This window comes from Sturnus vulgaris, chromosome 2, assembly GCF_052056855.1.
Source record: "Sturnus vulgaris isolate bStuVul1 chromosome 2, bStuVul1.hap1, whole genome shotgun sequence".
In the NCBI taxonomy this organism is placed as follows: Eukaryota; Metazoa; Chordata; class Aves; order Passeriformes; family Sturnidae; genus Sturnus; species Sturnus vulgaris.
Window position 1 is genome coordinate 60,945,831 of NC_142244.1, and position 24,378 is coordinate 60,970,208.

Here is a 24,378-nt window from a genome sequence, read left to right on the forward strand (position 1 = left end):
AGACATCTTTATTTTCTTTTAAAATCAGTTTATACCTGTTGAGGATCTAAACAGTAGCAGCCTGACTAGTTGTGATACTTTTTACAGTGACCTACCTTGGTGTTCTGTATTTCTAACCTTGAGTCTGTCCCAACTGGCTTTACATACAGTTTCCCAAGGCTTTTTAGGGTATTTCAGAATTGACCTAAGCAATCAGATGTGCCATGTAGAGCTCAAATTGTTAACAGCACATTGGCAGTTGAAAGATGTTTCACCTCTCCTTGATGACTGTAAAGAAAATACTTCAAAAAAGAAGTCCTGAAATATTTGTAAAACTCTTCAGGAAAAGAGTGTATTCCTATTATTTAACCAGTCACTCTCAGATGACCTGATATCCCACATCAGGGAGCAGCATAGAATTTCTGCTTTCTCTGTTGACATTTGCAGAAGCTCATCAAAGGCAGTTCATTTCTGCTTTCTCTGCTGTGATCAGAAGAAAACCCTCTCATATTGAATATCACAGTCCAACCAGTCTGGACTTACATGGTGTTTCAGAGTGTATTGACTTTTCTCTGTGACTTCCAAACCACCTTCTGAGTCAATGTCTGATTTATTTTCTCTAAGTGGCTTGGAAACTGTCCTCTGGTTGCACTCTGAACCTCACTGTAACATACTAAAATATCTTTTTATCTTTCTGATTGAAACATACAGTCCAACAATTCTGTTTCTCAAAAGTGCTGAAAGGATTTGTTGTTATCTTGTTCTTTTTATATTCTTGGTGGGCTCCTCAGTCACAATGAGCACTGCAAGAACAATTTTGTATGCTTTCTGCTTTGAAAAGCCTGCCCATCTTTTGCATGCTTGTCTGAATGCATGCGTATATTTATTTCCTACTGGAATCAAGACAGTATAAGGAATGAAAATCTTACATGACAAGCTCTCAGTTGCCAGTAATGAACACAGAATAAAAAATCAAATTAAAACCCCGTATGCTAGAAGATAGCATTAGAAACAATCTGACATTTATTGAACAACAGATGGTGATTAAAAGAATAAAACCTTGATTGTCTTGCTAAAAGCCAAACCTTATAGTTCTGTCTAAGGAATGTCTATAATTTCAAATAAAACACTCAAGGCATCAATGAAATCATAGAAAGATCAGTGTAAAAGGGGGTTTTATGTATGTTCTTATCAGAAGTGAAATCAATATCTCCCCTTCAAAAGTATCATATTTTTAGCTAGGTAGTTTCCTGGAAATGAATCTTCTCCTCCAGAAGATACAGATATTAAACAAGAGAGAGATACAGCACATATGTTAAACTGTATTAAATGAGGGGCGAGCTGAATATTCTCTTTCCCTTCTACTCTGTTCTTTCAGTGCTGTACATCTTTCGTTATAAAGGATGCAGTGTACAGCCCTGTCCTTCAGAGTGGGATCAGCATGGCAGTGGGGAGGTGCCTTTGTCCCTCTCACTGAAGTGAATGGGGGGCAGAGACAAACTCTCCCAAATTTTCTGGTAGCCTGTTCTCTCCTCTTTCTCTTGCACCATGTAATTAAGTGCTGCTCTCAAAGGGATGCCTGTGAGCTACATAATAAAGGTGTTTAATCAGTAGCTTTGTGTCACAGAATCCCAGAGGTTTGTATCCTGCCTGTGAAGGAATACATGAAAGATCAGAAGCAGTCTATTGGTAGCAGATTTATATTCACTTTCTTGTGGAGAGCAGGTGGATGCACATTGTACCAGGCAGTGGTCATGGGAAAGCAGTCCCATTTTACCTCCTACCAGTGTATCTTGTCTGTCTGACGGCACTCAGAGGTGGTCTGCTCCTGAATGCACCTTTTGGCTAAGTTTGTCAGTGGACACAGACTGAGATATACTGAATTTATATTTATAGGATCACTTATGAATAGTTTTGCTTCATCTCTTTCCCTTTGCTAAGTGATTTATCTCATCTTTGTGTGCAATCACTGTGGTGCTGTTAGGAGCAATATACTGATAATTAGCAATAATTACTAGACATATTCAGTCTGATTTTTTCATTGTTCTGGCTGTGCATCCTTCTCTTCATATATAGTTGTCATGTCATCTGTTGATGGATGAGTTTTGTTTCATTCTTGCTATCTAAATCTGCTCTGCACGCTTCAGACTTGTTTGCTGTCTTTCTTTGCTCAGACCATTCTGCATCAACCACACTTCTTTTTTGCCTTCAGCATTTTCACCTTTCCTTTCTCTCCTGTCTTGGCCTCAATTCTGTCTTCCCCATGTTTCACTGACTGGGCATAATGAATTTTCAGTTGTCATTCACACATATTTGCTCTTCCAAACCAGTTTCACAGATTGCATTTGCTGTGTCTAGGAAGAATAGCCAACATCATGGTCCAAGGGACTTGACACTAAATATTCCTTGTTAGAAATGCCCTCTCAAGATCTTTGGAAGTCAATGACTAGTAAAGTACAGAGACAGACAGTAGGATCTTAAAAAGGATGGAGATGCTCATGGGTGGAGACAAGGAGAGAAAAGCATATGCAGTAATAGTACTTTGGGACAAGCATCCTAAAATGGCTAGATCTTTCTCTGGAGCAATTATACCTTTCTACTAACTATAAGGGTTCGCTAAATAGATGCCTCAAAGTAGATGTTTATGTAATAGGAAGCAGAGTATGGCCATGAACTGGAGCATGAGACACTGAAGTTTTAGATTCCATGTGCCAGCATCACTCAGCTCCACCAAAATATTTACATTTTTTCCTTAAAAGTATTCAGAGTTTGTTTTTTTGGCCAGAAGGTTTGGTTTATTTGTGTTTCTTTTATTTTCTATTTTTTTCCCCCATAACTTTGTAGGCAATTTAAGTCAACATCTAATTGCAAATAAGAATGTCACTTTGAGAATAAGAAAGGCTGATATGAATATGTGGTATTTTAACACTAGAAGAGAACCCCAATGAAGAATCTGAATCCAGCATTAGAAGTATCCTGACCTTGACCTAAAGGGTGTGAAAGACGTCGGAAAGCCATGACTGCCAGCTAAGGAAATTGCAGTAGTACCTACTCATAAGTGATACAGAAACCAGGAAACAAACAGTGACATTTGGAGGGGGAATACTGTGATGAGAGAAAGGTGAGACGGAAGGATAGGTGAATGGAACATCTGAAGAGTCTGGGCACTGAGTGCTCTGGGTCTGCCTCTGAAGGTGCAGGATGGCTAGTGAGAGCAGTCAAAGGAAGACAGAGAATACATGGACAAAGGCAGAGAAGATTAAATTCTGGCAGTGCTCCATGGGAACTTGAGGATTCTCTGTTTTCGGAGGTGTTCAGATCTCAAGCCCTGAGTAAATCTCAAACCCTGAGCGTGGTCAACCCTGGTTTCACCAGGGTGTCACATGAGATTATTTCAGAGGTGACTTCCAACTTCAGCCACTCTATTGTTTCATACCTTTTTTCACAAATCAATTACAGAAACATGGTAGTATTTTCTTTCATTTGTCCATTGATAAGGGGCACAAGTTCTTTCCATTGGCATTATCCTGTAAAATATCATACTGAAGACATAAACTAATGAAATCTTCTTTTCTGTAGGGTTAACATTAATGCATTAGAAAAAATAGTAAAAGGAGACAGCAAAAAAAAAGAAAAAATTATTTTGCTGATGTTTGCAATAGGTAATGACAATATCAGCACTAAGAACCTATTAAGCTACTTCAAATTAGTATCTGATCTGCTTTAAAAAGACACTCATTATCAGTTAATTCATTAAGGGTATTTGTTGAGGTTTAAAGCATATGAAACAAAAATACCTCATTTGCAAGTAATTAATACAGAATTACTTAAGCAATACAGTTTCACAAATGAAATACTTATATTTGAATTTCTTTTAATCCGCTTGAAAGAGATTCTTATATCTGTAATAATCAGCTAAATTAGATATGTTTTGTTAATTACCTATCAATCAATATTCCAGTTCAGCATCTACGTTGCTCAAGAGAAGGGCACACACTTGAGACAAGAGCCTTTTTTCTTCATTAAAAATACTTCTTTCTTTATTTTCTTCATGCATCTGGCATTGAGGGTATTAACCAATTCAATTGTTCAATAATTCAAGGGAGAATTACTGTGTTTATTTATTTATTTCTTGCTGTGTTTTAAGTAAAAGTCCCAGAAGATCTGGTCATTTATTCCAATGCAGTGAAACCTTCACGAGTAATGCAGTTTTATTTAAAAATATTAACATTAAGACAACACTGTGTTTAATCTTTGATTTCAAGCCTGAAACTGAACTGTGTGGCAACCGTGTGGATCTACAGATTCTGTAGAGACAGCTCCTTGTCCTATGAAAGCACACTCCTAAGTCTGAGTGATCCACTAGATCCTCATTCTGTGTAAGGTACACTCAGCGTCTACAAAAGTCAGACTTTATTATTCACTAGACTTTTGGCATACTTTGGAGAACTGGGAAGAAGAGATCCTGGAAGGTTAAACCACCGGGAGAAATTTGCTCTGGTTTAAGCTGCAGCACTTGGTAGAAATCCTGCTTTGTTTCCCTGTTGAGAAGAAAAAATGGATCTTCAGATAAAAAGTAGGCCAGAATGTTTCTTTAAAAATTATGCCAAATGATTCTTACCTAAGTTTTAAATATCTACCAGTCTAAAGCCAGGGATGAGAATTATGTTAATGTCTGACTTGAAAAGCACTGAAAAGCCAGTGTTAATAATGAAATGCTGACACAACTTTATCTATAGCCCTTCTAGCAGAGCAGTTATAATATGAAAAAGTAAGGTTCAATAATATGCAAGGCAGAAATAGCAAATTATATTAGATGTGACATATTAGCCATAAGGCCTTTTCTAAACCACACTGAAAAAATTAGGACAAGGGTATGGTAGTATATTTCTCCCCAAAGCATGAGAAAGGCCTAACCCCCAGAGCATTCCCTGTAAACTTGTATTCTATTTCTAGCATGTGTTTTATTAACTTTTATTTTTGTTTTGCAGGCTAGACACACAGCACCAACCTTAATGTCAAATTAGATAATGAAAAGCAATAGTCATCTTAAGAAAAATCATTCAAATAACTGTCATGTTGCATTATAGTTTTTGCTGCTAGCAAAAGCCTTAATTAAGTCTGCAGAATGGTTTCTTTTCTCATCTTCTGATTTCAAATGCTCTGAGCTTCCTAGGCAATTTTTCTGTTAGAGCTGCATCTTTATATTCTTGTAGAAATCATCCCATGCATAGAATAGAGACATATCTAAAAAAATTAATAAATGTAAAAGGGAGCATTTCACACAGGGTTGTGACATTTATCAAGCTGTAGGACAAAAAGTGAAAACTAGAACTTTGTGTGTTGCTAGATTTAATCTGGAATGATCAACACAAGCTTAATGTCTGCTGCTGATATAAAGTGGTTAACAAATCAGAACAACAGCAAGTGACATATTATGCATGATAATCGGGAAATATGCAACCAAACTGATCCTGTCCTTCTCAAGCTGCTGTGAGGTTAGCCAAGCTGGGAGTAATTCCTGGCTGGTTCAGAACCAAGCATACCCCAAGATAAATTTTCCTAAAGGAAAGAGCACTGGTGGATCATTGTTGCTTTCAGCAATCTCTGACTGAATCAGTAATTCCCAACAGGGAATCTAATTATGCCAGGGGCTGAAATGATGAGTACAGGCACCGGAAAGTGCAAAGAAAATTATGCTGCACCCGGGTGCTGAATCAAGCAGAGCACAGCCAGATCTGGAGGAATGGGCCTAATGAATGCATGCATAACAAATTGCAATTAATACCGCTGAAGGAGTCATTGGTGTGATAGGCACTACCTACTGTAAATGCATTATTGGAATTAGTAAGTCGAATGTGTTTCTACTGCTTAGGAACCTCCAACAGTTCTCCATAACCTTAAAAGCAAATTCTCCGTCACATTCTGTGCTTTGATTTCTATCATGATCTCAGCATTCATGATCAATTCATGATTCTTTTTGCTTGGAACTGAATTGTAAGTGATGACTGAGGAGATCACCTATTATGCATGAGCTGTAGACAGGCACTTAGTCCATAGAACCACACTAGAACTATTTGTAAGTGAAATACTGAGAAATATGCTTGCTGGGATGCCAGAACCCCTCTGTACCTGAGGCCTGTAGATCCACTTCTAGTGGTCCAAAAGGCTTGCTAAACCCCTTGGAGAGATCCTCTGGCCGTGAACACAAACTTGGGCCATGCAGGATCCATGGTCTCTTCTGTCTGACATATATATAATGTGGGTACAAAATGTTTCTTGGTCAGAACATTCCATTGTCACATGTTCCAATTTACAAAGTGTCCCGTAGAAATGACAATGATTACATGAGGTAGCAAGTTGCAGTGAGCCAGGCTCACATTTTTTTCCACTGAATCTCCCTGACTTTAACTCCTGATTTCAGCTGGATCTTCTGCTTGTTGCACCAGTGACACCAACAGAAGTATTGCTGTCTTAAGGCTTGACTGTGAAGCCAAGTATTGCACATTTCTTCAGGCTATTACAATAGACTATGATATTCTAAGATGATATTTAATATTGGCCTAAATTCCCCTTCTGCAAGACTGAAGCAGTAAAATTACACTTCCTCTGTACTTTGCCCCTCTACCTTAGTAGTAAGTGCTCTGTAACATAAGAACATATAGTTAGCAGGCTAGTCCATCCTAGTGGGATAATGTGCACCAGGGGAAATGATTTCCTGGAAATACATCCAGATTTTGACAAGAGGCTTGATTACCTTAGTCCACCAAGAAGAAAACCAACTTGAAGTACAGAAGCTTTCCACAGAAAATGAAAATGTGGTCAAGTGGAAAAGGAAAGAATAAAAGTAAAGCAACCAAGCAAAATATTTTTAAGAAATTTTCATGCTGTTCTTTGAACTTGAGTGCTATAAAAATCGGATGTTTTGGCCAGCTTTAAAAGACCACAGCAGAGCTGGCATGAAGAAGAAAGGGTCAAGACATGTCAAGATGTAACTGGAGTATATATCCCCTAAATGTACTCATACTTGCTGCATCCAAAGAATGGTTTGCTCATAGAGACCTGAAGCTAATGCTGTCTAGTTCTTCAGAGTTATGACCTATTTGCATGGGAAGAATTAACCAAATTTAAACCCTTTGGGGACATGCAGTCATATTTTCAAATTCCTTCCTTCCTTCCTTCCTTCCTTCCTTCCTTCCTTCCTTCCTTCCTTCCTGCCTGCCTGCCTTCCTTCCTGGAATCCTTCCTGCCTTCCTTCCAAATTTATTCTCTTTACATAGATCTGTTGTAACAGCCAAAACAACTTTGTCACTTACCACTACATACATGTAGTAAGTGTCTTGGCCACCCCTATATTTAACAGTGCTATTTAAAAACATTTGCATCTGGAATGCAGGCACTGATTTCTAACCTGGAAATGAGAAAGTGAGGAAAAATGTATGAGAAAGATTTATACAATGAATTGAAGAAAAAACTCAGTTAAATAGGGTCTTTGTTGGTTTTTTTTGTTTTGATTTTTAGTTCAGTTTGTTTATAGGTCCTGTAAAAATCCATCAGATTAAAATACATCAGAAAATCCCCAGGAACAGGCTGAAAGTGAACAAGAATTTAATCTTTCTTCATCACTGTCAACAGAAATTCTTTCCTCCTGATAAATATAAGTAGATGCTGTTTCTGCTTCTTTATTGATGTTGGTGATCTCAATCCAATAGTGCAGAAGAAAGTGGAAGATTAAGATGTATTGTAAAGCAGGATTGCAAGATTATTGCAATAAAATGGAAAAAACTGTCAGTCATATATTGCCTTAAGATGGAATTTTACAACGCTTTTGTGGTTAAGAAAGGTTAAAACTCTTCCAAGAAATCTTTCTTACTGAGAGACTTTCCCCGGAGAAGACCCTGTAGTCATTTAAGTTCTTAGTGACCTGACTATAAATCTGATATCAAAAGTACAAAAATAAACTGACTTACTAGAGGCTCTTCAGCTGGTGAAATTATAAGTGCTTTGAGTCCCATGAAAGAGGAAATCAGAATCTAAGTAAAAATCAGACTCCATCATGTTTTCTGGACTAATCCCAGCATTTCAATAATATTAAATTAACTAGATGGGTAGGAGTTATTGAATAACAAGGTCCATGTGTTGACCAAGGAAATCATCTGGAATGAGATGGAAAGTAACTTAAGCCAGTATCCCAAAGAGAGGATCAAGGTTATTTTGACAAATCATAATTGCTCATGAGATTTTAGCAAGACTCTAAGAGTGTCTGGAACCTGCTCTTTGACAATTTCAGATTTAAAATAGTAAAAATGAAAGCAGCATACAAAGAACTGGGGGTTGTTTTAGCACTCAGACTGTCACCTGAAGAGAGAGTGGGGTGTGAACACTGCAGCAGAGGATTCTGTGCCGGGAAAATCTGAATTATCTGGTGAAGGCATGCAGTTGCCTTTACAGGGTCACAGGGTCTGGAAATGTGCTGTATGCAGAGGTAACTCTCATCACCACAGAAGTTGAGCAGAGCCCTTTCCCAGCACGAGGGTGCTAACACTGAAACCTTACAATAACATCAGGCTTGCCTGTGTTCTTTCACACACTCTCTGCTTGCATGGCTTGGATGATTTGTATTGTGAAAAGGACCGGACAGAGTATCACTCCCATTCTAGTACCCTTTGACACTGAGTTAAAAATATTTAAGCCTGCAGGGAGATTGGTGAATGACCCTTTTGAATATGTTCCCATCTAAATCATTAGGCACATGGGTAGTGAGGGGAAGAATCCCTGACAATGTTGCATGGCATATGTCTTAACATTTCTTAACTACTGAGAAAAAATGACCACAGAAAAGGTTGGTCTAAGGGCCCACTATGTCAAAGCATTTCCAAAATGCTTGCGCTCCCTATTTACATCCCTCTATTTGCATGTGAAAGGCCTGTATTTGCAGATGTCAAGATTTCACTAAGGGTCAGACTGAGCCGAAGCCCTGAGATTCAAACATTTCAGAAGGCCTAAGAAAGCTTGTTTTCATGGCTCTGGTTTATGTCATTGTTGGAGATAAGCAAGTGAGATGATTCAGTGCAGAAATAAATTCCTCCAGGGTTGGTGTGTGCTTTGGTTTTGGTCACTTCTGTCAGATGGCATTGTCTGATTGTCTTGCTTGGCTGTTAAAGCCTCATACTTTCACATTTTGCTCTCATCTGAAGTGGAGCTTACTTGATCAAGATACTTTGGTTTTTCCGGAGAGCTTTTCTACACAACTGCTCTGGGGTACTTTTCAACATGATCAGTCATGTCCAGGACTGGCATGGCAGCCAAAAAATAATGCCAGGAAAGCAAGGGAAAGAATGAGAAGGATGTTTTTGGTATCACAGTGGCTACTGCGCTGCTGAACTTATAAGGTGAGCTTAACTGGCTCACCTGAGGCAGGGCAGATTTCTCCTGTTGGTGTAGTCCTTCCTGAGCAACTCAGAATGCCATGACTGGTGGACCTCCACATCCCCATCAGTGGCTAGCCAAGATCCCACTGCCTGCATGGCCACCCTTACTATCAACCCTGTGCCAGCTCCTTTGCATCCTCAGCAATTGGCTGCGGCAGGGAGGAGCTCGGGGCTACTGCAACACTGCATTTCCTTATCCAGTACTGAGACTGCAAGAATTTGTCCTCATTCCTGGGACAGTAAAATTTGATTTTGTCTGTGCTGCTGTGAATCCTTGATCTTCCCCTGAGGTCAGTTCTTACAGATTTCAGAATGAGACTATTATTACATTACCATTCAGGAAGGGCTTGCCAACATAATTATTCCTATTAGAAGTGCCTGCATAATTGTAAATTCAGAATATTGAATTTGCATTACACAAAACGATTGGTCAAGATCTTAGGTGATGTAATCCTCCTAAATTTGCTGAAAGCATTTCTAGTAGGTATGAATCCAGCTATATGCATGTACATGCCTGTATATATAGATCCAACAAAGAAGTGTTACAGATGGATGACATTGGTAGGAAAAATTCTGCTTTATTCACTTTGATGCTTCTATGATAGAGACCACTCTGGAGAACAAGTTTGATTTTTCAGACAAAGATGGGAAATCGGTCAGTTTTGCCTTTTAGTAGAATTAAACTTTGAATTGTGTACAGTAAGTCTTCAAACAAAAACCAAAACACTGCAATTGCCTGTACATTTACTTTCTGTTCAGAGATTTTGTGTCAGGGAATATATATGCAGAATGGAAAGGAAAATAATGATCAGATTTAAATGAAACTAAAAGACATTTTCTCAGCTGGAGGTTAGAAAAAAATTATTCCATAAATGCAGAATTTTGTGAGAAGTCCTTGATGATGTCTGGAATATCATTACATACAGCATAACATAATAATGATAAGAGAAAACAAAAATCGTAGACCCTGCTTTAAACTTAGTTCATTCAATGCATGCACATTTTTCATTTTGGCATTGTTTTTATTCTACACAACAAGAGGACTTAGATGTTTAACCGCATTGAGATCATGCATTATACTCTTTGTCCTTTACAAAAACAAGCACACCTGCCAGGAGCACATAATTTAATAAAGAAAATATCATTATAACTAGATTTTAGTGACAACATAATCAGGAAACACAGGCGAGAGGTCAGCCAGCCAAATTGTTTTTACCAGGTATTTGAGAGCTGTGGGCTGCTGTTATTTTCAGCTACACTATAATTTTATTTTATTGTGGAGAATAAATCAAAGTTTTAAGAGGAGGCTATTTTTTTTTCCATATCTAAAAGCTACAGATGTTGGCACGAGAATTGCTTGTTGCTGAAACTAGCTGTAAGCATATTTAGCCCAAGAGAAAACGATCAGGTTGATAGCTTAGAGGTCAAAAAAACACCCATATGACAATCATGTTCCGTTTGGCATGAGCACAGCTTCTCCTATGCACTCCTGTCCTTGCTCCTCCATCCCTCTTTACATTATTTTCTTGTTATTGTGTCCTTTGGGGTAGGGGCTTTGCAGGCTGTTCAGTCTCTGAATGGGTTCAGTCCTTCTCTCCCGGAGGCTGCTGAGAGGGTGTCACTTGTGAAGGCAGTTTTGTGAAGAGGCAACTCGCTAACAAGACCCACACTCAGCCAGGCAGCCTGCTCGGTGCCAGCTATCAGAAGCTAATTGTAATGCTTATTAAAGACAGCTTAGCAGGGATGTGAAAATGGCAGGCAGAGCTTTGCTATTATCTACACCAGCTCTCAGTCCTCTTACTCAGCAGCTCTGCTCTCTGGGTCTATTCAGGGACAGAGATGTTGCTTTTCTAAAAGGAGAGGGAAGGGGAAAAAAAAAAGATTTCAAACCCATATAACTTGGCAGCTCTGAAGAACTGGGAAAGCTGATGGAGGCTCTTTAGGTTGCATTTGCATCACGTGCCCTCTTTTTTGATGGAAAGCTATTTGCAGGACCTCTAAGCAAGCTGTACCTTCTTCACAGTCAGCAGGTGAGCACGACATAGATGCTTCTGAGGCTGTACAGATGTGCCTAATATCCTTTGTTAGTGGAGATAATGAAGAAAATGGAGAGAAAGAAAACTACAGTTTGACTTAAGTATCCCAGTTTAAGCTTCTGAGTGTCATCTCTTATCATTTGCAACATCTCTTTCCCACCTCCTCCCACCTCCTTCAGATTTTCCTGTGAAAACTAAGCAAGTATGGTACGGAAATCAGGGACACAATGTGTGTTAAACTCGATGTGCCATATCCTTAAACTCCCTGTCAGAGTAAAAATACAGTTTGAGGCTTTGCATCCTGTTATTCCTCATGCAAACTGCCACTGCAGACAAGCACTTTGCCTGTGGTAAATGCTCTTGTTCAGAGCAGATGTTTCCCTCAATTAGCATTTATTCAACTATTTAGCAAGTATATTCTATTAAAATATTTTAATTTATGCAGAAAGTATGTTATTAAATTTACAAATTTTTTTTATAAGACACATCCTGTAGTTTCAAGCTAATAATTTTCGATCAGTAACAGTCATCATGGACCAGAGAGTATTCCTGTAAAAGAAATCTTGGCATTATTTTCTCCAACAGTGAGATATTTGCTCCTTTCATGTATTCCTCATAGCATGATGATTGCATTTTTATATTTTCCTCATAAAGATAATTAATGTTTAAGACTTGACAGGTTTTTGAAAACATGGGGATACAGATTTTTGAAAGTTCTGCACATATGTAATAACGCTTTTGTTCTTATTCTATTAACTTCCCTTCTTTCAAAGCCATGTATAGACAAGACAGTCTTTTTCTTCTTGTCTTTCCATCTGTTCAGAACATTTCCACGCACTCTGACAATGCAGTTCTGCCCCAGTGTTCCTTTTCCCCTGAATATTGACTTAAGTGAACAGCGTAGCTGAAGAAGCCCACACACAGGTCAGCATTATTTCTGAAAGCTTTTTGCCCTCTCAGTTGGAATCAGCTACAGCAAAGGCGGTGTGCTGTGAGGCAGAGCAGCGGGCTGATACCGAAAGGCAGAGCAGAGTGTTTTTGCATGCCGGCGGTGGCAGGAATCCAGCTCAGGTCGGTAGTGACCGACAGCTGCTACCATCTACTGGCTGCTCGCAAAGCTCCGGCAGACTGCGGGCACCTTCCCGGCTCCAGAGCCGATTCCTGCCTTGCTGCCGCTGCCACGGTCACGGGTCCTCCTGGCAGGTCTTTGCTCGAGTGTGATTTGATGTTTCAGTCTGTCGCTGTGTAACGCGATGCTCCTTGTTTGCTTCAGACGGCACCGGAGCAGTGCTCAGGTGTGTGCCAGCTGAGTGCTGTGAGCTGCGATTTGGTGCAAAGCACTCCTTGTCTGCCTTGGGTTCTAGCATTCGGTGCCCCATCAGTTAACCTGCACATTTGTGATTTGTGATTGTGCTGGCAAACCCCCAGGGCTTTGCAGGTAAAAAACCCCAGTGTCTTCTATTAAGGTTAGTCCTGCAAGACACTAAGTTAACTCTGAAGGTCCTAAAGTACCAAGGCAGTTAAGGCAGATAATGTGTTCTTGTAAATAATAAATATATTCATTTAATAATGAACAAAGAGTAAAAATGGCTTACTGACACAGCACTGCCTGTTTCAGGATTTTCAGAATATTTAGTGGAGGTTAATTTTAATTTTTTTAGTTCCTTTATAGTAATATGCACAATGTAGCTACTTTAAAAAATGATCTAATCTGGATAGATGCATGTTCATTCTCAATGCTTATGATTTTGGAAATAAACACTAGTTATAAATAATAATAACAACAACTAATTCCAATTCTTTCTTTTTTGCTTTCCTTCATTTCCTGGCTCTCTTAATACCAGAATTTAACACAATTTGGCTTTTCCCTTCACATCTTCGAGGCATAGCCTTCCTGGTCCCCAAAGGGGAATGGCTTTGACTAGTTTCCCGGTCCTTGTCAGCTACTGTTGGAAGAAAGGTTTTTAAAGTAGACTAGCAAGTGCCAGTACACTGGCAGTGTATTTGCAGAACGTAATAGATTATAGATCTAACATCACCTAAAGGGAACACATAGAGGTGACAGAATGACAGTACAGTCTGCAGAAGCCAGAATCCCACATAGCAATGAAGCATTTAATGTTCCCAAAAGCAGTGAACTCCAGCAAGATGAAAATTAACCTCAGACTTCTTGTAAATTTAGGTCACAAGCAAGAACAATGCAAAACTTATAAATAACTGGAGTGTTACTGTTGGTTTGATGTTATGAATGGCGATGTTTCCCTATATATACCTGGCCACAGGCAGTTTGTTGGTCATGTGGGAGCTCTAGCACAGCTGTAGTAGTCCTCTCTTACCCCTGCTGATATTCACTGCCAAAATGGAAGAACTTCTCTTTTCTTGACAAGAAAGTATCAGGTGGAATTCTCTGTTTTCCCCTCTGGTAGAGGTCAGCCTAAATATTTGACATATTTTTATCTGACCTGAATCTCAATGGCATCTATGAAGAGTAAGCTGACCTAATATCTTCTATGATTAGTCTGTTCCATCTCTCCAAGATTAAATGCACACCTGCAGGTCATGGTGGGAGCTATTATAGCATTGGGGCATTCATTACACTTTTAGTGACTTCCAATTTATGCAGTTTAATAAGGAAGTGAGAAGAGGAAAGGAAAGTATGTTCTGCTGGTAGTTTGGTTATAAACCGAATCTTTCTTAAACAGTAGAGATTGGAAATTATAGCAAACCAGTTACTTTTACCTCCAGGAATCATGGAATAATTTGCTTTATTAGTGGTTAGCTGAGGTAAGTGATGTGATCATCACATAGGTGGTAAAACCAGTGCACTTGCTAGGATCATTTATATTACCAGCTCTGCATAGTGAGTGGGACTTCAGTGTCTGTATCCACACCACTTTGACAGATGTGGTCTTTGGAGAATTTCACCCTGTTTTTTCCCTTTTGCAAGAACTATATAGCTGTCCAAGTGTGCTGAGTTGTGTAGTGACCCAGAATTTCTCCTGCCATTCTGAACCAAGGCTTGCAGACTTGGTGTTAAATGGTGGACAAACTAGATCCTGTGTCTGCTCTGACTGCATCTATCTGATCAGTAAGATGGGATTCAGCTCCAGATAGAGATGCTTAAATGTAAATGTCGAAATGAAGACATTTACTGTAATCTTACTAAAGCCCCACTGCAGTATTTCATCATTACCTGAGTCACTTTCTAGGCCCTGCTGAATGTACTGGCTGGTAACTGAATTCAGATGCCCACACATGGACTCTGTGATGTTTTAGATCCCCTGAGACACCCTCCCTGGTTTTCACTTGCTGCTATGAAAAGTTATTGCTTCTTGTAGGCCTGCTGTCATACCCATCCTCCTCACATGAGTGTCTTCCATATTATAGGACATCTTAAATGTCCAATAATGCAATTCCAAACATATGTGTGTTCAACTGACTTGAGTCAGAATCTGCATTGACTGTAATGGGAATTGTACATGTCACAGGTAAGCATCTGAGCTAAACAATAGAGTCTCCTGCTGTTCTGAATGGATGTGGGAGTTTAATCAGGCAGTAGCTTTATTGAGGTGGCCAGCACCCCAAAACCCACTCTCATTCACAAGTTCTTTGATAATGGCTGACTTGGTCTATTATAGAATGAATGATTTATTTAATAGACAGAAAACTAACAGACGTAAGACTTGAAACAAACTATTACTACACAGGAATAAGGATGAAAGAGGAACCACTAGTAGATATGTACAACTCGAGGTTAAAGGTACCTGTTAATGTTACAGCTAGCAAAGCAATAATGTAACCTAGGATTTAACGTATTTTACCATCTAATTGTTAGTGCAGCAAACATCGAGATCCTCCCTCAATCCCAGAGAAGTAACCATGGAACCTGTATCCAGGCTCCAGGGAGAGGTTTGTCTCATACACTTTCAGGTGTATGTGTAGAAGGCTTCTGCCTCTGTGACAACACGTGTGCCTTTTATAGTTTGTAAAACAGTGTCTCCTAGTCAAGAATATTTCCTTTATCTCTTCCCACATCACCTCTCTAGACTAAGATGTTGATTCTTGGCTGAGGTCTGAGCCGTATTGACTCCAGGGATGACCCCTTGGTGAGCCTTTCAGCCCAGATTGTCTCTTTATGCACCAACTATCTGTGGTAGAGAGGAGGGGGGGGGTAGATGTCCTGTCATACCTGCCACTAGAGGTGCCTCAGGATGCTCCACCTGACTGTCCTAGATACTGAGGACTGCTTGATATGGCACTGCATGGTTTGGTTTAGTCAGCTGAATACTACTCCTAAATTTAGATGTCTTAGTCTCAGACTGAGTATTACCCCAAGGGAACGATGCAGGTGCCTGAAACAGGTTGTATTTTTTTGTTTGTTCGCTTGTTTTTTTCTGTATTAGATACATGAATGCATCTCTGACATCTGCAGAGGTATAACAGATATGCTGCTGGATTTACAGACTCGAGTAGAGTTGGAATGGCAGCTGGAGAGGTCCCCTCAATGTCTCGTGGAGAATAAGGACACTGCTGGGTACAGCCACAACTTCCACACAGGCTGGGTAAGATGTGCACCCTGCCCACAATCCAGGCAGAGCCGGGGTGGCTGGAGCACCACGACCCTCTGCCAATGCTGTGTAGGTACATGTGTTTGTGTGTGTACAGGTGTTTTATCTGCTCCTCTTCAAAGGGAATATCCTGCCTCTTAAGACTCTGGAAGGTCAGATGTGTTTCTTTTCCTTCAGAGACTTAGCTGATCCACCAGGTTAGACTGTGAGCCATCAAGGATGTCAGCACTGCTAATGGAAGTGTTGCTTTGGTTTTTCATTTTGTTGAAGAATTTCATGTTTCCTGACCCCAGATGACTAGGATGAACAGAGTAGGCAAGATAGAAATGGTTATGGAAGTATCAGGAAAGCTGGATAATGTTGGTGTCTAAATTGTCTGATGGAGTAATTTTCTTCCTATTTAGTATGTGGTCATCAGCTGAAAGCCATACTTCATGTGTCACTCTGTGTCCATTTCCAGACAAAACTTGTATCTCATTGAGTCTTTTGAAATCTATTTGGACAGAGGACTGAAACATTTTTTTTTCTTTGACAAGGAGCTTGTCACACTTACTCACGTCTTTGTCGTTCCAAGCAAGATCTCTGCAACTTATTCTGCTTTGAAAGGATTTATAAATGTCTGCCAGAAATAGAAGTGGGCTGGTCACTAAACACCATTGCTCTCCCTGCATTCTACTATCTCTTCCAGCTTGCTGCCAGGTGAAACTCGGTCAGCTATGACCTTGCAAGCCCCTTGGATACAACAGCTTGAGAGACAAGTCTTTTTGTTGTGAAAAATCCTGATGGAATGGAAACTTGTAACTGAGAACATGTTTATTTGTGAGGAGGAAAATTAAAGGTTTCGGTTTTGTTTTCCTCATGGAAACTGTGGGTTTGTTTGTTTGTGTGTAAGACAGATGTTTCCCCATAGAGACAGTTTTTGTCCAGTGAAGGCATCCTGCCTGCGTACAAAGGCTAGGTCAGACTGATAAAAGGAATTTGCCATGCATGCAACTGTTCAGCTAAAAAATACATTTTGGGGATATGATTTTTGTTCTCTGATATGCTTTTCTTCATCTATTAGAATGAAATCCGTGGTTTGCAATAGGAAAAAGTCTTGCATCTAGTGTATGAATAATAACAGAGCTATAACAACCTTGAATGGCTGCCAGTAAAGGCAGCGTTATTGGACAAAGCAGTTTTTCAATTCTGCACTTCAAGGAGAGTTAACGAAGTGATGGATTACTTGGGAGGAAGTCGTTTTAACCTGGTGAAATTTAGGGGAAAATTTCTCAACAAAGTTGAAGTCAGAAGGACTGACAGACAAAAAGAAAGCCTATGAAAGGATAGATGGAGGGGGGAGAAATACTTCATAGCAAAGGTGCCAAGAAAGAAGTCTGATTGTGGGGTGGAAGTGTGATTCTGAGAAGCTCTACCTGTGAGAGGGAAGAGCAATTCTGAGCAGATGAAGCTGAACAAAGATCAGGACTGGCCAGGCAGGAAAATACATAGAGATAAGTATTCTTCTGTTTATAACTATCTGGTACATCCTTTTCCTTCAGAAAATCATGTTGATGGGAAATTTTCAAGTAGCTCTGCCTGATTAACACAGAACAACATTGGCACCTTCTGTGCCTGTTATTATGCCCAGTCTTCTATCACTTTAGGCAGTGATGCCAGAGATGTCTGCTTGGAAACTGTGAACTGGTTTCGTCCCTACATCTTGACTAAGACTGATGTGTTTGGATTGGCTTTCCCTGGGACATCTTTGGTAGAAATCACACTTACATTATCTGCCCAGTCCAAGGTACTGTGCAAAAGATGCCTGCATGCAACTATTAGGTCTTTAATGTACTGGGCTGAAAGACGTCACTCTCCATAAATTATTTCATATGTTCCTTCATTGCAGCAATATTCCATTCAGATACCATGGTTCTGAGTGTCAAATTAAAACATACAAACAACCAAATTAATTATCCTGGGTTATTAGGAAATTCTGCCTTTAGTTCTCCACCAGGGGAAAAGAAAAAGGTTCACAGAGTTCTTTCCAGTGTAAAAAAAATGCCCATATATTTTATTTGAAAACATGTTCCATCTTCAAAACACTAAAAAATCAACACTTGCATTAAACCTGGCTTAAGGTTTATAGCATGTGGCAGTCTTTAAAAGAGGAATATATCTGGAGGTTTTTATGACTTCATAAAACTACCTAAGTTACACATGCTGAAAGTGCTGCACATTAGATACTCTTGTCTTGGAATGTAATTGCCTTAAAGGTATAAAGGAGGCTGAGGCTAATAATTCCCCTAGCGTGACTATTCTCCATTTCTGTTCCACAGAGGAAGATAGAAGGATGTGGTATCATCAAAGAAGCATGTGTTGGGAGAAGGACGAGCTAATCCTTCTATAGTTGTGCCCTGCATCTCAACTAAGGAATGAAAATGTTGCAAAAGGGCTTCCTGAAATCCTACATACACTATATCCTTTAACCTATTAAATGCTATAATTGTTGCAGTAAGATAAGAGATGCTTCCAAAGTAATCCATGTTGGGTGGCCCTAGGTAATAAACTATTTATTAATATCCCAGAGTTGTGCCATGCAGTGATAGTGATGGAAATTTGGCAAACCAACTCTACTTCTGTCAGATGAGTGAATGAGCCACTTCACTCAAGGCTAGATGACAGATAGATGTAGAGATCATTTTACGAGGGAAATCTGAAGAGATGGCTTATGATTAGGGTAGTGACTGAGAGAGATGACAAGAAAAAGAGAAGAGGGCAGTGAGTACTTTCTCATCCAGACAGTTTTACAGACATAAATAAGTCAGAAGCCTTTCTCTCTTAAAATACATATTGCCAATATAAATTGGCTGCAAAATTCTGTTAATTTAGATTATAACATTTGGCACTGTTTTTGAGCTTGTGCAAGTGATTTTGGGTGGTGGACTGATTTCAAAGTATCTCTGTAATCTGTTTTACATGGACTGGTATGATTTTCCATACTTATTTAAGTAGAACAAGTAGAAAACCTAGGTGGTAACTGGTATTTATTTCTGTGACTAATTAAAGTCTTTGGAAAATATGATCTTAGTTTTCCTAAAGCTTGTCGTAAACTTAGATTAACAGTGTAAATCTGGTTGAATAATGTGGGAAATAGGATAATGTGAGGTTTAATTTGGGAAGCAACTTTTACTCAGCAGTATAGGGTGGTGCAGCATTTGCTCAGGTTCTGGGTGGTTTGGGACTGACAACTTCAAGTGTGCTGAAACAATTTTCATTTCTCTTGATCTATCCTGGGAAAGCCTCCTCCTGTCAAGCTACTCAGGGCTAGGTAGCTCTCATCTGCTGTGGATAATGTCTCATTTTATATCCTCACCCGAAAATTCGAGTGCTGCAATTTTTAGGACACAGGATGTTTCCTCTAGCAGCTTGAGGGAAAGCCATGCAGGAGACTCTGACTCGTGGTGATTGGGTTGTTCAGTGAAGACATGCAACCTTGGATCTTTTGTCTGTGACAAACTGGTCAGAAGGTGGCCTTGGGCTTGGGTGTCCTGTTGGTTAGATAGCCCTGAGCAGCAGGGTTTGGGATGTTCTTCCCAGAGCTGTGCCACTTTATGAAGCAGACATTAAGATGGTGTTCTGCTAACAACATATGGGGAAATGCTGTTGGGGGTGCTCTCAACCCCAGGTTGGCCCAGGCTGTGGGTCTGTGAGATGTAACTTCAAAGACCATAAAGGAGGGAAGACTTTTTAAATCCAGGACTGCAAAATCCTGGCCCCTGTTCTGCTAACAGGTTAGATGGGAAATCATATCACCAGTAAGTTTTGTGAATTTGTCTGTCCCTCTTTAGAGAGAAATGGGTATTTGCTCATTTTTGGTGTCCAAAATACTCTCCTTCTCTGTTGATTTTAACAGTGTAATGTAATGATATGCACTGAAAAAACAATTATAATTTAATTTTTTTATTCTTCTGGAGATGAAGAGATGAAAGAAATTCCAAAGGTTCTGAAATGATGTTTGTTTTTTTTCCCCCTTTGTTGGCAGAACTGAGAAATCAATTACTCACACTGTTTTGTATGGGCTGCCCCAACTCCAAGCAGTGCAGAGACATAGATAAGCAGTCCCAGCAGAGAAAGTCAAGGGCATCCCAGTAGATACAACTGCTGTGAAAATCCCACCATGCCTGAAGTCAGTGGTGTTGCTGCACTTATTTTGTGACACATTCTTCATGTTTTTGGTGCACTCTTGTCACTTGGACCCATGACAGGATTGCTAAGAGAAATTAGTTTAGAGGATCTAATTATTACATAAAATAGCATGCCAGAGCACAAAGGATTAACAAAATTCTTGGTGTCAGTGCACAGACAGGGCTGCTCGACAGTGGAAGTGAGTGGAGGTGATGTTGAGGCAGGCAGGGACAGTGTCCTTCCCTTCAAGTTGTGGTGCCTCAGTGAGGCCAGCAGAGTAGTGACAGGGGCTGGAGATTGTCCAAGAACCCAGGGGCCTTCAGACAGGTCCTCAGTGATAAGGCAGGTCTCAGATGAAGCCAATCTGCTCAGTGCAGCTCAGGGCACTCAGGGACCTGAGACCTGTAGCAGCTCTGTAGCATTGTAGAACTTGTTCTGAACAAAACATGACTACTGTTAAATTGAGGTGAGTCCATAAGAATGCCAGTTTACCAAAGACGAAAATAACTATGAGTGAAACAGTGAGAGAAAAAGAATACATATCTGAAAATTGCAATTTTTAAATGAATGTTTCTGTAGGTGTTACCCTCTTCTCCTTAAAATCAAGACATTCTGCCAGACAGAAAAAGAAGGCATCAATATATTTTAGATATTTTCAAAATGAATGAGAAATAGAGAAGTTCATAGACACAGATATAAATTAGCAAACGTAATAGTCAGATAAATGACAAACTGAGGGGTGTTTGTGAAAGCAGTAAAGAAATAAAAATAGTAACATTACTCATCGTGATTTCAAAATGATACAATATTCAGAAAGGCTGGGTGATATGTTAGTATCAGAGAGTGAAAGACTATGGCTTAAACAGGAGAAGACAGATGTTATTAGAAATGAAGTGTTTGGTTCTCATTATGTACTGCACAATCCCCAAGCAGACACACATGCTCCCTCTTTTGTGTGTGAGGGAGGCAAAATGCCTTGGGCTGGAATCCAAACCCACCCATGGACTGGCTGAGTGGGGGAACACTGAGCAAAGAGAGATGAATGAGTCCCTGCCCTTCCCCATGCTCCTGCAGCAGTTCTGCAGATTTCAGGGGATTACCCTGTGCTCCCTTTGCAGTGCACTGAACTGGAATCCCTGCAGCTGTAAAAATATTATTCTTCCTTTGGGAGAAAAGAACCACAATCCCACAGTCAAAAGAGGAAATATCTCTGCCAGTTTTCTGCATAAAAATGTGGTAGTTAGAGCACTCACTTTGGAGAAAAGGTTTTTTCCAGGGTTCTCCTTAGCACAACAGAATCCCATTCACACCTTCCATCATTCTGAAGAGTGTAACCTGAGCTGCCAATTGTGATGAATTGCTTTCAATAATGTTTGTGAATTCACAGTTAGGGAATAAACACCATTAAAACATATTCTGAGTGTAAATGAAGGCGGACATAGTCCTGAGAGCCCAGGGCTCAGATTGAACACAGGTGAGCTACCTACTAGCTGGGTTGCTAAGTTCATATCTCACCGTCTTCCCTCTTCCTCCCCTCAACCTTCCATAAATTTTTCATTCCTTTCTGAATGCTGCAGGGTCAAAAGGTTCCACTCCCTGGGATGCATAACCATCATTCTGACAAATCTGTGCTCTGGAGCTTGGACACTTTCAGGATGGCAGGAGATGTAGCCTTGACATTAATGAGTAAGACTATGCTGAATTCTTTGCCTGTATGAAATTCTAGAGGATGTTGTCCCCAAGCTGTTTGGAAGCAATGCCCACTCAGGTACTAAGAAGAACACCAGAGCACCATGGAGAAGACAGCTGGAACCTGCTACAGGAGTCAGCTGTCTCCTTGCACTCCATCCCATTAATTTTGGTCTCATTAGAGAAATGAGGGGGGTGTGAGCAGGTTACCAAGCCTTGGAGAAGAAGGGGAGACAAATCCTCATTCACAGCTGCTTCTGCTGAGGCTGCCCACTAGCAAGAGAAGGTGTTTGTCTTTCTGCTCCCTGCCTGCAGGCTCGCCTGTCACTAGTGTCGGTGAGTGCAGACCTGGCTGCCTCTGGGGCAGGGCAGGGCTCTGCTGTGGCTGATAGGGATAAAATGAGGCCATGGCAAGAGTGATGGTCCCCAGGAGCTGGATGCAGTTGTTATTTAACTCCAGGCCCTTGATACATGTAAATGGACAATTTTGGTTAAAATTATGGTTACAGTTTTCATTTAGGCAACCTGTATATGCTTAAGAGATTATTTGTAACCAGCCCATAATGAAATATTTTCTGTTTTTCCAGTAAGTAGGAATGGAGCAGAGGAGGATTAATGTGAGTGACTTAGAACAAACTTAAGGTTCTTGGTATGGCCACAGATGGGGAGAAAGAAAGAGAATTAGGGTTATTATTTGCTGGGCTACTTCTGCTGTCATCTGCCTTTTTCCTTTTTTTTTTTTTTTTTGAGTTGGCTCCTGTTGGCTCTCCTGTACTTCTGGCATTCAGGGATCCCATGACAACTGAGGCTTTTTAGAGAAAAGCCAGCTCCAATCTTGGTATTTCCTGTAGACACCATGAGGCCTCTGGCACAGCTTGGCTTAGCACTGGAAGGGTAAGACAAGTTCCTTTTCTCAGGCCACAGGACATCTAGGAAGCATAGGTCTGTCTGCTCTTCTTGAAGAAGCACACATCCAAAGAATCAGGCATGATCCACCTTCTCATACAAATAATTACTTCATTATATGTTGTGTCATGTGCTCTCCTAATGATCCTTTTCCCTGCCATTACAGTGTAATCTGTTTGTTCCTCTAACCCTGTGTTCAGCATGCACTCGAATGCCAATCATTGCCAGCACCATGTGTTCAGTTCAAATTATATCTCTTGGAGCTCTTTATTTGGTAGTTTTCTGGTCCCTATGCACTATTTATACAGTGCCACATATGTTTTGTGGAGCCCTGAGATGAAACTCAGATGTGCTGCAAGTTAGGCTAGCTGCTAAACAGTACCAATTCTCAGATGTCCTTTGGTGACAGAGTTACAATAATTGGACTTTTAGGTCTGTATTATCTAAGACTTCACCCTTCAATGACACTGGCTCACAGCCTGCTGAAGGAATCTGGACCAATGGATGATAAATATGGTGAGGTGGCAATGGGCTGTTTAAACTGTAACCTCCAATAAAGGTTTTATGAATTGACTGGTGTCTCCTGAGCACATAGTGTTCTAATGAATATAACCAAATATTTGGAGGAGACAAGTAATTAGATTCGAGTGAATAAAAGAGCCTACTATACCATCTGGACAGTTCAAAGAATTGGTAATTTTCAGATAAAACATTGGAGTTAAGATCTGACCCTTGTTAATGGTGATTAGGTGTTACTATCACCTGATGACCAGCTGGGAGACATAAGTGAAATGAGTCAAGGATTGCTTTTGTGTTTATGACTAATTTTGGAGAAAAGATTTTCATATTCTTGTAATCTTTCCAATAGTTCCCCGGCAGGAAGATGAAATTTTAGATTATTTTTGGCTCCATCAGTGTTCATTTAAATTTAAATTGGGATGTTAGATGTGGCAAAGCTTGTGTTTCTATGACAAATTAAATGTGTGCTCTGACGGTTAAAAGAGAAGTTGAAATTCAAAAATGGATGATTTTCAGGAAAGGTGGAAAATCCCACAGGAAAAATGTCTGCAATCTACAAAAATGTTTTATATGGAGCACAGGCAGACATGTAAGGTAAAAAAAAAAAGAGCAGACAGCTAGCTGAAACCTGCTGATAAGATATATTTGTCAGCAAATCACTTGAAATATTTCAACCCTCTGCAATTAATTTTCAATCCTCTGCAATTAAGAAACCAAGCCCTCAAAATAAGAAACTGTGAAGGAGGCAGTACATAAATAAGTTTTATTTGAATTAGAAAGAAGTTAAATTAAAGTGGGTGGAGGTTCACTCTCACTTTGCAAAACTGGTGTTTACCACTGTCATAGCTGAGAACAAATTTAAAAGGCAAAGACAGCTGCATTCATGTACAGCCAGTCTAACAAGCTGCTAATCTCTCCCAGCCGAAAAGCTGCTTCTGTGACCCAGTACCACGTTTAGTAGGAAGCCACCTTAGTCAAGAGACTAAATGTTTTGGAGTGGTATTCTCTCCTCCTTTTGAAACTGCTACCGATTCAGCAGGGCTGTGATTAAGCATGGGAGGAAAGAAGCACAGAGATGCTCCA